Source organism: Hippopotamus amphibius, chromosome 1 (genome assembly GCF_030028045.1).
Source record: "Hippopotamus amphibius kiboko isolate mHipAmp2 chromosome 1, mHipAmp2.hap2, whole genome shotgun sequence".
In the NCBI taxonomy this organism is placed as follows: domain Eukaryota; kingdom Metazoa; phylum Chordata; class Mammalia; order Artiodactyla; family Hippopotamidae; genus Hippopotamus; species Hippopotamus amphibius.
In genome coordinates this window covers 168,908,451-168,924,747 of record NC_080186.1, presented here as the reverse complement: position 1 = coordinate 168,924,747, position 16,297 = coordinate 168,908,451, and the positions used below count along the sequence as shown (strand labels likewise).

The 16,297-nt window shown below is 35.1% G+C and overlaps 1 protein-coding gene across 2 annotated transcripts in view; it reads right to left on the bottom strand.

Annotated features, from left to right (window-relative positions):
• The window catches only part of FNIP1 (folliculin interacting protein 1), a 115,813-nt gene that overhangs the window by 66,255 nt on the left and 33,261 nt on the right, over positions 1 to 16,297 (bottom strand). The gene's annotated exons all lie outside the window — the stretch shown is intronic.

Genomic DNA, 16,297 nt, shown 5'->3' with positions numbered 1-16,297 from the left:
GTTGGTGTGAGTAAAAATGGCATAATCTCTTCAGACAACAGTTTTTTAAACATATACACTAGACAAAATCTAGCAAAAATGAAGTTGACCAAGCAATTCCATTCCAGAAAAGTATACCATTATAAAAGAATGTTCATAGGAACACTGTTCATAATAGTTGAAAACTGGAAACTATTCATATACTTACCAAGAGAATGGGTAAATATTCATACTATGAAACACTACACAACAAACATAATGAATGAATTTCAGCTACAGACAAAAACATAGATGGACCATGAGCAAATGAAATTAGACAATGACACGCAATGACACATATACACACAAACAGTTACTGTATTTTGCCATTTACAGAAAGATTTAAATCAGGTAAAGTTTTATCAAGGGATGCATATTTACCTTTTAAAACTATAAGCAAAACAAAGGAAATGATGGCTTCAAAAGTTTGGAGAGTGGCTATATCTGGGAGTTAGGTGAGGGTGGTGGGAGTTTCGCCAGGAAAGGATATACCAGGAGGATTGGGGCACTGACAATGTTCTATTTTTTTGACTGGATAATGTTTACACAGATACAGTACCAAAAAAAAAAAAAGACTAATGGAGTAGTTGGGACAAATCAAGTTAGAGTAGGGAATGCAACTTCTGACCTCCTTGAAAAGTTTTCGTCGTCCCTTCTTTGCTAAAATAAAAGTATTATATGCCAAGAAGAAAAAAAAAGCTAATGGAGTGAGTGGGATAAGGAAGAGAGCAAATGAGAGAAAACAATGAATTGTATGATGGAGATACTAATCTGGTGAGCTGAATGCACTGCAACTTATAGGACTGTTGCCAAGAAAGAGGAGAATTATCATTCCAGGAGCTGTCTCTTGTTAGGATGAATGGTCAATTCCTTACAATTCATCAGTCACAGCTTTTGACCACGTTCCTTCATTTCCTTAAGAGAACCTTAACCCTAACCCTATCAATGCAGGTTAAAAAATCCATAACTGGGACTTCCCTGGTGGTTCAGTGGTTAAGAATCTGCCTTCCAATGCAGGGAACATGGGTTCAATCCCTGCTCGGGGAACTAAGATCCCACATGCCGCGGGCAACTAAGCCTGAGTGCCACAACTAGAGAGTTCATGCACCACAACTACTGAGCCCACACGCCACAACTAGAAAGAAGCCCACAAGCCACATCGAAGAGCCTGCTTGCCGCAACAAAAGATGCCACATGCCACAAAGAGGATCTCATGTGCTGCAACTAAGACCCGACACAATCAAATAAATTTTTTTGATCCACCCCCAGAGTAATCGAAATAAAAGCAAAAATAAATAAGTTGGACCTAATGAAACTTAAAAGCTTCTGCACAGCAAAGGAAACTATAAGCAAGACGAAAAGACAACCCTCAGAATGGGAGAAAATATTTGCAATGAATCAAACAAAGGATTAACATCCAAAATATGTAAAGAGTTCATCCAGCTCAATATCAAAAAAACAAACAACTCAATCAAAAAATGGGCAGAAGACCTAAATAGGCATTTCTCCAAAGAAGACATACAGATGGCCAAGAGGCACATGAAAAGCTGCTCAACATCACTAATTATCAGAGAAATGCAAATCAAAACTACAAGGAGGTAACATCTCACACCGGTTAGAATGGGCATCATCAGAAAATCTACAAACAGTAAATGCTGGAGAGGGTGTAGAGAAAAGGGAACCCTCTTGCAATGCTGGTGGGAATGTAAACTGATACAGCCACTATGGAGAAGAGTATGGAGGTTCCTGCAAAACTAAAAACAGAGTTACCATATGACCCAGCAATCCCACTCCCGGGGCATATACCCAGAGAACACCATAATTCAAAAAGACACATGCACTCCAATGTTCACTGCAGCACTATTTACAAAAGCCAGGACATGGAAGCAACCTAAATGTCCATCAACAGATGAATGGATAAAGAACATGTGGTACATATACACAATGGAATATTACTCAGCTGTAAAAAGTAATGAAACTAGGACATTTGTAGAGACATGGATGGACCTACAGACTGTCATACAGAGTGAAGTGAGTCAGAGAAAAACAAATATCGTATATGAACACATATATGCGGAATATAGAAAAATGGCACAAATCAACCAGTTTGCAAGGCAGAAATAGAGACACAGATGTAGAGAACAAACATACGGACACCAAGTGGGGAAAGCGGGGAGCGTTGGAGAGGAAGGAAATGGGAGATTGGGATACCAAATTGTACACTCTAAATATATGCAGCTTATTATATGTTAACTGTATCTCAATAAAAGTTTTTTAAAAAAATGCATAACTGAAATATATGCAATTTATTGTATGCCAATCATATCTCAATAAAACTCTTTTCATTGGAGAAAAAAAAATCCATAGCTGGCAACATAAAACATCTTCATCCTAAATTTTGACAGCATATACAATTTTAGTTTTCTTCTATTTAATCCTTAGCAAATGTCTATGAAAGACTTACTCTAGACATTCAAGCTAAACCAGAGATTCAGTCTTAGACCACAATGATTTGCATCCCACTGAACAACTTTTACTAAACTGTGCTTTGATGTTACACAAAGGAAACTATAAAAGGACAGACATATAGAATGAAAATCAGGAAGCTGGTCTCAATGAAACTAAAAAAGAGCAGCACTTTAGAGTGGAAGAAGAAAAACCATGGCTGTTACTAAAAAGCATCCACTAGCTTTAGAAACAAAGAAGTCATTAGTGACCATGGCAAGGACAGTTCTAAGGACACAGGACAGAGGTCAGATTGCAGAGAATTGAGGAGTGAATGAGAGTAGAGAAAATACTGAGTTTAAGACAAATGTCAAGGAAAGAGAAAAAGAAAAGGAATCATGAGGTACACTGACATCTATTTTGTTACTAAAAAGGACACATCTGAACATGTTTACATATTGATGACAAAGAATGAGAAGTGGAAGGGAGATGGTGACTGACAAAGTAAGGAGTCTAAGGAAGTGGATGAGGATAGGATATAGAGTACAGACGAAAGCGTTAACCTCAGACGAAAGAATAATCCCTGTGCTAGGATAAAACAGAAGCAAAGATGGACATGGGTACAGAAAGATTTATAGATAAGAAGGTAAGGATGAGGGGATCCATGTCTAAGAGCCCTACATTCTTTGTAAAGTAGGTGAATGAAAATAAAGGACAGGTTGTAAAATGTGGAGCAGTAAAGAGTAAAAAGAGAGCAGTTTTTGTGGCAAAACAAAATATGCTGACTAGGACACATAAGATTTCTTGGAAATTCTGAGAGTCTACATGAGATTGAAAGGAGTGATAGAAATGTTCTATACATTTATTGGGGCTGTAGTTACATGGATGTATACATTTTTCAAAATTAATCAAATTACACATCTAAATTGTGTGCTTTTTACATAAACTGTACCTCAATTTTTAAAAAAGGAGAGGACTGTGGGAAAAAACACTATATATATACATATAGAGAGAGAGAGAGAGAGTGTGTGTGTTTACACTATTTACTTTATAGACATCAAAATCATGTATTTACATTATAGATATCTCACTAAAACAGATATTAAACATTTACCATGCTCAAAGCACAACGCCAGGCACTGGCAATATTCCTGTGCATTCATTCACTGACTTAAAAGCATTCATTAAGTACGGAAAGAAAAACATGACTGTGAAAAGGTTCACAGTCTAATAGGAAGACAGATAAATAATTTTATCACTGATACAGTCTACCACTGAGGCAAGTTTATAATGTATACAAGAGGTCTCCATAGGAAGGTCAGGTAGACTCACTGAAGAACAATAATAAATGATACACAATGAATAATAAATAATAGCTAACAGTTATACATTATCTATTGTATACTAGCTACTGTTCTAAGGGCATTACATATGTTAATTCATTTACTCTTTACAACATCAATTCATCTTCACAACAACTTTATTCCTATTTTACAGGCAAGAAAACTAAGGCATAGAGAGATTAAGTAACCTGCCCAAAATAATGTAGCCAAATACAGGGTAAATGGCAAAGCTGGGTTAAGATTCCAGGCAGTATGTCTTTGGAGTCCATCATCATAACCATTAGTCTGTACTATCGATTAAGTACTTAAAGTCTGTATCAGCTTCAAGTTGGGAAGAAGGGTATTCTCTTCCTTGCAAGAAGGAAATATCATACACTGCAATTCTTAGTGATATTTTTGGTAGTGAAATTATTCAGGGAGTGAAATTATTCAGGGAGAACACATTAAATTGAAAATAGAAAAAGATATGGATAAACAACAAGGTCCTACTGTATAACACAGGGAACTACATTCAATAGCCTGTAATAAACCATAATGGACAAGAATATGAAAAAGTATACATATATACAAAAAATATGTGTGAAAAAGTGTGTGTGTGTGTATACACACACACACACACACACACATACTGAGTCACTTTGCTGTACACCTGAAACAACTAACACAACATTATAAATCAATTATACTTCAATAAAATAAATTTATAAAAAAGAAAAGGTGAGAGAGCAAAGGATCAATAAACTAGAATTTTAAGACACAGCAATATTTTAAGAACAGAGAGTAGAGAAGTCAGGGAAGATCAGTAAAGACAAACCACAAAAGAGAAAACCAATGGTAAAATATTATTTCAAAAGTCAAGGAAGATGAAGATGAAAAAAGGAATAGTGCACAGTGCGAAAGGCTGCAGAAAAGCCAAAATTTTTATAAAGACTACAAGCGCCCATGGGATTTAGCAATTTGGTGGTTTTTGGTACTCTTGCAAGAACCATTACAGTGGAGAGTTGGAGTGAGGGTGGGGGTAGTCACAAAGCAATAGCAATTGACAAAGAGAAAAGAGCTGAGAAAGTAAGATGGTATAATATACACTATTCAGAAAGCTTTCCCCTTAAAGGGGCAAGAGAGAAAAATAATGTGACCATACAAACAACAATCTAAATTGCAGAGTCTTGGGACTTCCCTGGTGATCCAGTGGTTAAGACTCTGTGCTCCCAATGCAGGGGGCCCAGGTTCCATCCCTGGTTAGAGAACTAGAGCCCACATGCCACAACCAAAGATCACACATGCCACAACTAAAGATCCCACGTGCCACAATGGAGATCTTGCATGCCGCAACTAAGACCTGGTGCAGCCAAGTAAATAAATAAATAAATATTTTTTAAAATGAGATTATGAAAAAAAAAAAAGAAAACCACAGAGTTTTTAAAGTAAAAGAGAGCCCTAAACACACAAAAGAAACCTGAGATTACCTTCAGGCAACCAAGATCTATGGTCACCCCAGATAAGTAGAAGACCTAAGGCTACAAAAGGCTACTTCCTAAAGGAAAAAGATATATATATATATAAAACATACATTATATACATTATTGTTTGTATGTGTGTGTGTGTGTGTATTTAACTATCTAAAGGAAAAAGGTATATACTTAAAGGTATGTATTTCCAAATTGAATGGAAGAAATTAGAGAAAGAGTCTAGAAGTAACCAGAGATACGTGTTGGACTTAGATCTCAAACAAGTTAGGACACAGGATCCTAGGCAAGGCTAATGAACTATAGAATGCACTTAATGAAGCAGAAAAAAAAATGACCTACATATGAAAATTATTGCAGATAGGTGTGCAGGTAGGAGAGAACAAATTGAGCATTTACATTTGATCATTTCTGGGTTTTTTTTTTTTTTTTTGAAAAGTAGAATCAAAAATGTATACAAGCATATATGAAATGAGTGGTCTGAACTGGGGTACAGGGTTTGAGAGATAAAGGCCTGGCAAAGTCATCAAATAAAATTATGAAAGGTTCTAATCTAAGAAAAGGAAAAGGACTATCAAGCCATACAGAGGGCCCAGCTGAGCTGAAAACCACTGGCTTCTTAAGCCAATGATCTGTTGATGGTCACCTGGGTTATTTCCATGTCTTGGCCATGCTCCCCAAGCAATCTACAGATTTAACACAATCCCTGTCAAAGCACTCATGACATTTTTCACAGAACTAGAACAAATATTCCTAAAATTTATATGGAACCACAAAAGACCCAACATTGCCAAAGCAACTCTGGGGAAAAAGAGCAAAGCTGGAGATATAACCTTTCCAGACTTCAGACTATACTACAAAGCCACAATAATCAAAACAGCATGGTACTAGCATAAAAACAAACATATAGATCAGTGAAACGGAATAGAGAGCCCAGAAATAAACCCACACACCTATGGTCAATTAATCTACAATAGAGGAGGCAAGAATACACGCAGTATCTTCAACAAGTGGTGTTGGGAAAGCTGGACAGCTATATATAAATCAATGAAATTAGAACATTCCCTCATACGATATACACAAATAAACTCAAACTGGTTTAAGACCTAAATATAAGACATGACATCATAAAATTTCTAGTACAGAACATAAGCTAAACATTCTTTGACATAATTTGCAGCAAAGTTTTCTTAGATCAGTTTTCCAAAGCAAAATAAATCAAAGCAAAAGTAAACAAATGGAACTTAATCAAACTTAAAAGCTTTGCACAGCAAAGGAAACCATCAACAAAACAAAAAGACAACCTACTGAGAGAAAAAATTTTCAAATGATGCAACTGGCAAGGGGTTAATATCCAAATTACACAAACAGCTCAATCAACTCAATACCAAAAATTAACAACCACCACTACCCAATCAATAAATAAGAGACCTAAATAGACATTTCTTCAAGGAAGACACACATTGCAGCAACATAGACAGACCTAGAGATTACCATACTAAGTGAAGGAACTCAGACAAAGACAAATATATGATATCACTCAAATGTGGAATCTAATTTTTTTAAATGATACAAATGAACTTATTTACAAAATGGAAACAGACTTACAGATATCAAAAACAAACTTATGGTTACCAAAGGGGAAACGTGTGGGGGATGGATAAATCAGGAGTTTGGGATTAACATACACACAGTATGTTTTGGGGGGAAAAAAACCCAAAAAACTCTAATTCAAAAAGACAGATAAGCAACAAGCACCTACTGTATAGCACAGGGAACTCTACTCAATATTCTGTGATAACCTATATGAGAAAAGAATCTGAAAAACAATGAATACATGTATATGTATACCCAAATCGTTTTGCTGTATACCTGAAACACAACACTGTAAATCAACTATACTCCAATAAAATTTTAAAACAAAAAAATAAATAAATAAATTTACAGGGAAAATGTTAAAAAAAAAAAAAGATGACATACAGATGAAAAGATGTTCAACTTTGTTAATTATTAGAGAAATGTAAATCAAACAACAATGAGGTTATCACCTCACACCAATCAGAAAGGCCATCATCAGAAGTATACAAAAAATAAACGCTGGAGAGGGTGTGGAGAAAACAGAACCCTCCTACACAGTTGGTGGCAATGTCAATTGGTATAGCCACTATGGAAAACATTTATGGAGGTTCCTTCAAAACCTAAAAATAGAGCTATCATATAATCCAACAATCCCACTGTCCTGGGTATGTATCTGGGGAAAAAAACCCAAAAACTCTCATTGAAAAAGATACATACACCCCAATATTCACAGTAGCACTATTTACAACAGCTAAGACATGGAAAATCAAAGACCTTAGGATGATCCTTTATTAACTAGAAGCTAAATTCTGATATCTAATTCACCATACTTTCCACTTCATCGTGTTGCCTCTTTTTATCAAAATTTAACTGAAGACATAATTAAGCCTAATAATTAACAGTGGTAAGCACATTGTTACCATTCACAAAAATTGTCTATATACTACAGCAAAGCTATCCTCAGTATTAAGCTATTGTGCTCAGCATAATATTAAACATTAGTAAGAAAACTGTTCAGTGATGAACCACAAACTATTTTAAGATTCTACACAGGTGTTATTTATAGTTTATGTCAGCTTATCTGCTCTGTATGTCTTTTATCTGACACCTTCAACGAATGTTAATAAAAAATAAACATGCTGGTATATACATCTCCCTTTACACAATGACAGAGCAAATCAGAAGACCACATGAATTTCTATAACACAATGTCACTGGCTACAAAATTAAAGCCTAATCATGCATTCTCAATGAGAGCAAGATGGCTTCCAAAGAGGCAAATTTGGTTAATGGGGGGAGAAAGGGGACAGAAGACCAAAACCAAACTTAGATAATATAATGGGTGTGGCCCTCCAAAGGCCCATAATACATAAGAAAATACACAATATACCTGTGCTATTAAAAGTTCAGGGGAGCGGGGTGGCTGGCAATTAAGGGGGGAAAATGTCTAAAAAAAGCTCTCTAGAGGGATGATAATGCTAAAAAAAAAGAAAAAGCAAAAAGAAAGGTTGAGAAACACGAGGCTAAACACGTATCTCAACACATTACCTAAATAATTCACCTTTTTTTTTCTATTTAACTAACTCTTTGCCTCATCAATCATCTTAAAAATGAATTTCAAACAGTTGTAGATAAATATCAACTGGTCTCTTCCTCCACTCCAACTTCCAATTAATCATCCATACATTTTCACTTCAACTTAGCAATAAAGGGTCTTGAATAACCTCTTACTAAACAGTATATTCAGCAAACCTATAGATTTTAAGTTCATGTATTCAATAGTTATTTGTACAGTGTCTACTATGTACCTGGCACTACGTTAGTTGTTCTCTCCCGAGCCTTATCCATCACTGTTGTCTCACTGAAATGGAAACATGCAAGATAATGCAGACCAACTCTGAGAAAACATTAACATCCAATGCTCTTGCGAGAAATTGAGAGGGCGACCCAGCTTCAAAAGCTATGCATATATTGACAGATTAGAGAAATTGCCCCCAGTACTGGAAAACATTTTGAATTTGATAAAGGATAAATTATTGGGGAAGGCAGGAAAGAGTGGATGCAGGGAGGGAAAGAAGGAAGAATGCTAAATTAGGCTAAAAGTGATACGCAAAAAGCTTTCCCAACATAACACCAACATGCCAAGAAATGGTCACCATCAGAACCCAAAGCACCACAGCCAAAAGTACCAGAGCCAACTAGAGAAATATTTTCTGTACATGGGGAAAGTGATCTGAGTTTTTTAAAACCTGCAGACAGGTTTTGCTTTAGAAAAATCTGCTGCTAACTTGCCAATGTTTAAATACATCTCCTGAAAGTAAAATATATGTCTTAAAATGCTTTTTTTTTTTACTTTAGATAACATTTTAATTTTTGGTCCCATAATGGAGAAATAACATTCACTATTCCCTCTATAAAACATACTGACCAGCAAAGGACTGGCAAACAAATGCATATTTACATATTTTATGCTGAAAATAAAATGTTACAATATATACAATTTTTAAAATTTCTCACTTCAATTGACTTTTCCACTAATCTCAAAGTCCTAACTGTATCAGATAAGGGAGCTTCTTATTTTCCTTTTGATATATTTACTGTGCATTTAAAAAATTAATCATTGTGAACATATGGTCTACATCATCAATTCCCAATCATTCTAGTAAAAGGACACCTTTTCAATGTTAAAAAAGTAATAATAATATCCAATAACTGAGAAAATATGACTGAAAGCTAATGTAAATCCAACATAGTATTAATCCAAAGAACATATATACACATGTGAATTACATATGCATCAGACAATTGTTTACTCAGTTTATAGACAGTACTCAGTGTTTTTGTTGAGTTAAGCACCCAATTTGATAACTCTACCCCAAATCAGGGGTTGAAAGACCTAATATCAGGATATATACAAAATTAGAGAAACCAGATATAGAAAATTATAGGAACCATAAAATACACATAAAAGTTACACTATAGAAAGTTTTTAAAGAATGGAAAATAATTAGGAAAAAATATCCATCACTATTCAGAGTATTTACTACTGCATTTCTGCTAGGAGTCACATAACTAAAGAAGTGCTTAAAAGAATTAATTTTCTTAGGTAGACAGGATCACAAGGTGTTGTTATTGCACCAATTTTGTTTTCAATACAATTTAACTGATTTTGTAAACAGTGGAAATTCCTCCCACATTAACAACTTGTTAATCACAAATTTTAGTTTATATTTTGTTTTGGCTTTTCATGTTTCAGTATCTACCTGAATACTACACTGAGAAGCTGAGAGAGATAAGCAATATAACAGAACTTCAATTAATTCACTGAACAAATGAGTGAATGAATGACTATTTCAGGAAGTACCATTTTAATGCTAGAAGCCTACATGTATAGGCTCTATGCAGAGTAATTATTTCTCTATCTAAGGAATTATGATCCTCTAACCTGACTGAAAAATAATCCCATGATTTATTTGTTAATCTCAGTTCCAAAGAACTTAGGTATCAATTTAGGTCTTTTTCTTCTCAGAAAAATCTTGACTTGGGGGACTTCCCTGGTGGTCCAATGGTTAAGACTTCACCTTCCACTGCAGGGGGTGAGGGTTTGATCCCTAGTGGGGAAGCTAAGATCCCACATGTCTTGGGGCCAAAAAACCAAAACAGAAAACAGAAGCAATATTGTAACAAATGCTCCACATCAAAAAAACCTTAAAAAAAAAAGAAAAAGAAAAATCTTGATTTTTATATAAACTTCTTATATCTCATGATTCTTGTCTAACTACATTTTAATAAACTAAACATTATAATAAGACTAGTTAATCTTTTGTTTTTAATATTTATTTATTTATTTAGGCTGCACTGAGTCTTCACTGTGGTGTGTAGGCTTCTCTAGCTGCGGTACATGGGCTTATCTAGCTGCGGTACATGGGCTTCTCTAGCTGCGGTGCATGGGCTTCTCCAGCTGCGGTGCCATGAGCTTCTCTAGTAGCAGCCTGTGGGCTTAGCTGCGGCATGTGAGATCTTAGTTCCCAGACCAGGGATCAAACCTGGGCACCTGCACTGGGAGTGTGAAGTCTTAACCACTGGACCACGAATTCAATTATATCCAGAATATCAATGAAATCCTAATGATTGTCATTTACATTTCAATGACAAGTACAGTCAGCTACTTGGCTATAGGATTACTATCTTCATTTAATCAAATTAGGTAATACTCATGAAAAAATACTGTAAAATAAAAATATAAATTATCACCAGCAATAGTTAAAATCCCCAAATCCATTTATACTTACCCCATAATTTAACATGTATAAAATAACATACACAAACTAAAATTTTACATAAAGTATTTCAGAGAAGAAAAAGTGACAATCTATAACATGAATTCTCTGTGAAATGGAACCTCAGCAACACCAAATTTCTATACCATGAGAGGATGCCATGTACCATATCCGCTATCACATTTTACTTAGTATTTTTCAACAACACATATGCTCAATTGAAATACACCTAACCTTTGTGGTTTTTAACTTTCTGACATTAATTCTACATACCTGAGAACTTAAACTGCAGATGAAACACTGGAAGAAGGTTAAAATGAGCTAAAACAATTGAGAGAGCCAGTATCCACGTTGTTCAATTGGGTTACACATATTGAAAAAATATTTTGAAATATTTTTAATCCTACCTTCATAGTAGGATTTATTTCAAATATAAAAACAATGTACCCTGTACTTCCCAGGTGGCATAGTGGTTAAGAATCCACCTGCCAATGCAGGGGACATGAGTTCGATCCCTGGGCCAGAAAGATTCCACATGCCTGGGAGCAACAAGCCCATGTGCCACAATTACTGAAGCCTGCACACCTAGAGCCCGTGTTCCGCAACAAGAGAAGCCACCACACTGAGAAGCCCATGCACCACAACGAAGAGTAGGCCCCACTCACCACAACTAGAGAAAGCCTGTGTGCAGCAATGAAGACCCAATGCAGCCAAAAACAAAAATAAATAAATTTATTTTTTAAAAAAAAAATAAATAAAATAAAAGCAATATACCTCCGTTTAAATTAACTACTAATTCAAATTAATTCGTCATAAATGACTAAGTGGGGACACACAGTTAAGATGTTTACATGAGCATCAAAAATACTACCAGATAAATTCAAGTCTATATCAGTAAAATCAAAGAATAACATCCATAAAATAATTGGATTATAATCAATAAGATGACTAATACAATGTCAAGTTTTTAACTTAAATTTCACTTACAAATATGTATACAAGATACACAAAAGCACACTGCTCTTCAAATAGCTGTAGTAAGTGTTCCTACGTAAACATGAGAAAGAGCAGTAAATGACAAAGAGAATGAGACACAAATATACCAAGGATTAATATGTAGTATTTATAAATTAGAGACTTTAAAATAATGATTGCCACCTGCTCAAAACACTCTCAAGTCCTTCTAATTAAATAAATCACCATAATTTTAATCAACTATTCATAAAATAAGTCTATCTAAAATCGCAGCATTAAAATTTACATCACTAAATTTATAACTAGATTTGGGCTGATTTTGACATTAACATTTGAAAATAAAATCTTAAGTTGTATGTTAGCAGCATCTCTATTTCTCTTAAGCAATTCTGCTTTTCAAAATCCCTAAAAACTCCAGTTATGTACAACTGCCAACCCAGGTTAATAATAGCAATGAACCATATTCATCTGAAACCACGAGACTGTCAGGTGACATACCAAGAAGTCTGAATTTAACTCAAATAAAAGCCTCTCCATGCTGCAATGCAAAAAGGCTTAATCCCAGCAACAGGACCAAGGGGACTGGGAGCTTTTAAGAAATCTATTGCCAATGACAAAATTTATTTTTTGTAAAAGTCCATCTATCCAGTCCTACCATTTCACAAGTGACATCCTGTTCTTTTGTTTCACCAAAGAGTTTGGGATTTTTACAGAAGGAAACCATGACTACTTTTCAATTCCTTTATCTCTTCTACCAAAAATATATAATTAAAGAGAATCAACCTAAGTTTTCTATAAACCTAGTGCTGTCCTGGTAGCTGGTACAGACTAGGAATGCCAACTTGCTTTTAACGGCTCTTTAACTCTACAAGGACAGGTCCTAGGCAGAGTACTCAGGCAACCATAGATAGAACCCAACTTTTCAACAATCCCCATCTATGAGGAACTCAGGCTCATCTAATAAACAAGAAAACAGAATAGCTCCTTTCTCAACTTGCCTATGTCCCAACTCTGTCATTTCAAACAAGTACACACACACATTCTTAAAAGCCACAAGCTTTGATGCTTTGTGAAGACCTAAAGGGGTGGGATAGGGAGGTTGGGAGGGAGGCTCAAGAGGGAGGGGATATGGGGATATATGTATACATATAGCTGATTCACTTTGTTGTACAGCAGAAACTAACACAATACCATAAAGCAATTATACCCCAATAAAGATTTAAAAAACAAATAAATAAAAAACGATGAATGAGAGAGAGAGAAAAAAAAAAAAAAGCCACAAGCTTGTGTTCAACCCAGAATGACAAGCAACTAAAAAGCAGGCCTTAATGATCACAGGACCCAGAAATGTCAATATGAAAACTAGTTCACAAATCTGAACTCTACGTTGAATTTGGACAGACAAGTCTAACACAAAATACTATCTCTGAATTTGAAAACTTCAATACAACTACCAAGTTACATTGCTTGGCTGGTTCATGAAATAGAGACATTTCAGCTTGCCTTAAAAACACTGTCCTTGCCTGACTTCAGACTATACGACAAAGCTACAGTAACCAAGACAATATGGTACTGGCACAAACACAGAAATATAGATCACTGGAACAGGACAGAAAGCCCAGAGATAAACTACGGTCAACTAATCTATGACAAAGGAGGCAAGGATAGACAACGGAGAAAAGACAGCCTCTTCAATAAGTGGTACTGGGAAAATGGGACAGCTACATGTAAAAGAATGAAATTAGAACACTTCCTAACACCATACACAAAAATAAACTCAAAATGGATTAAAGACCTACATGTAAGGCCAGACACTATAAAACTCCTAAAGGAAAACATAGGAAGAACACTCTTCGACATAAATCACAGCAAGATCTTTTTTGACCCACCTCCTAGAGTAATGGAAATAAAAGCAGAAATAAATAAGTTGGACCTAATGAAACTTAAAAGCTTCTGCACAGCAAAGGAAACTATAAGCAAGACGAAAAGACAACCCTCAGAATGGGAGAAAATATTTGCAATGAATCAAACAAAGGATTAACATCCAAAATATATAAAGAGTTCATCCAGCTCAATATCAAAAAAACAAACAACTCAATCAAAAAATGGGCAGAAGACCTAAATAGGCATTTCTCCAAAGAAGACATACAGATGGCCAAGAGGCACATGAAAAGCTGCTCAACATCACTAATTATCAGAGAAATGCAAATCAAAACTACAATGAAGTATCACTTCACACCAGTCAGAATAGGCATCATCCAAAAAACTACAAACAGTAAATTCTGGAGAGGGTGTAGAGAAAAGGGAACCCTCTTGCACTGTTGGTAGGAATGTAAACTGATACAGCCACTATGGAGAAGAGTATGGAGGTTCCTGCAAAACTAAAAACGGAGTTACCATATGACCCAGCAATCCCACTCCGGGGCATATACCCAGAGAACACCATAATTCAAAAAGACACATGCACTCCAATGTTCACTGCAGCACTATTTACAAAAGCCAGGACATGGAAGCAACCTAAATGTCCATCAACAGATGAATGGATAAAGAACATGTGGTACATATACACAATGGAATATTACTCAGCTGTAAAAAGTAATGAAACTAGGACATTTGTAGAGACATGGATGGACCTACAGACTGTCATACAGAGTGAAGAGAGTTAGAAAGAAAAAAACAAATATCGTATATGAACACATATATATGGAATATAGAAAAATGGCACAAATCAACCAGTTTGCAAGGCAGAAATAGAGACACAGATGTAGAGAAAAAACATACAGACAGCAAGTGGGGAAAGCACAGGGTGGGGAAAGCGTGGGGTGGGGGGGCGGGGGGAATTGGGAGATTAGGAATTACTAAGAAGAAAAAAAATATCAAATTGTACACTTTATATACAGTTTATTGTATGTCAACTGTATATCAATAAAAGTTCTTAAAAAAAAGAAAGACAAAAGAAAAACAAAGAAAAATAAAAACACTGTGTTTCACTGGATTTTTGCATTTTAATATATATCAGCATGTTCTTCCAGAAAAAAATGAGAGTGCATCGGTGTATTATGCTAATGTGACAAAAGCAGTAAGTAACAGAAACACCTTAATATAATGGGCTACTAAACCAAATCCTAACAGACAATAAGCTAAAAACAAGAATCATTCCCCACACCCAACATGACAGAAACAGAATGGGCTCTGAATCAGCCAAACTTGGATTTAAATCCCAACTTTGTCACATACTGACTGTGATCTTAGAAAAGTGTCTTAAATTCTCTAGTCCTCTGATTTCTCATCTATAAGACAGGACTATTTCTATGATTAGTATAGGAAGCATGTTTTATCTCAACACTTAAAGCACTGTGTCATACATATCAAGATTTCAATAAACATTTGGTGAATTACTGACATTGTTACTAGAAGTATCTCTTCCAAGTACAATGCCTTCTTGTCCTAGTTATAAAAACTATAACTTTATTTTAATTGTAATACTTTAGAATTAATTCTAATAGTCCTGGTACTTGTTAAGATATAAAATTATGTGCCACAATGGTTCTAGAGTTTCACCACAATTCATCAGGCAGAAACTTTTAAAATTCATCTTTCATGTGTGTGGGACAGAGGATGTATGGGAAATCTCTGTACCTTCCACTCAATTTTGCTGGGACCTAAAAATGCTCTAAAAACTTAAGTTCATTTTTTTCAGTTATATTTATATATTTCTTCAGATTACTTTCTATTATAGGTTATTATAAGATATTGAATACAGCTTCCTGTGCTATACAGTAAATCCTTGTTGCTTATCTATTTTATAGTAGTGTGCATCTTTTAATTCCATACTCCTAATTTATCCTCCCCCTCTTCCCTTCCCCTTTGGTAACCACACATTTGTTTTCTATGTCTATGAGTCTGTTTCTGTTTTGTAAATAGATTCATTTGTATTATTTTTTAGATTCCACACAGAAGTGATATCATACAGTATTTGCCTTTTTCCGTCTGACTTACTTCACTTAAAACTTAAGTCTATTTTTAAAAATCTACTTTGTTTAAATTAGAAGCCTGCATAAAGGCATAAAAGTAAACTGAATAGTTTTACAGATCTAACATTTCAAGGCTCTTTCATGACAGACTTGTGATACAAATCTAGGTTTAATATAATCAGATATAATCATGTTTGCTGCAGCACTAAATGTATTAA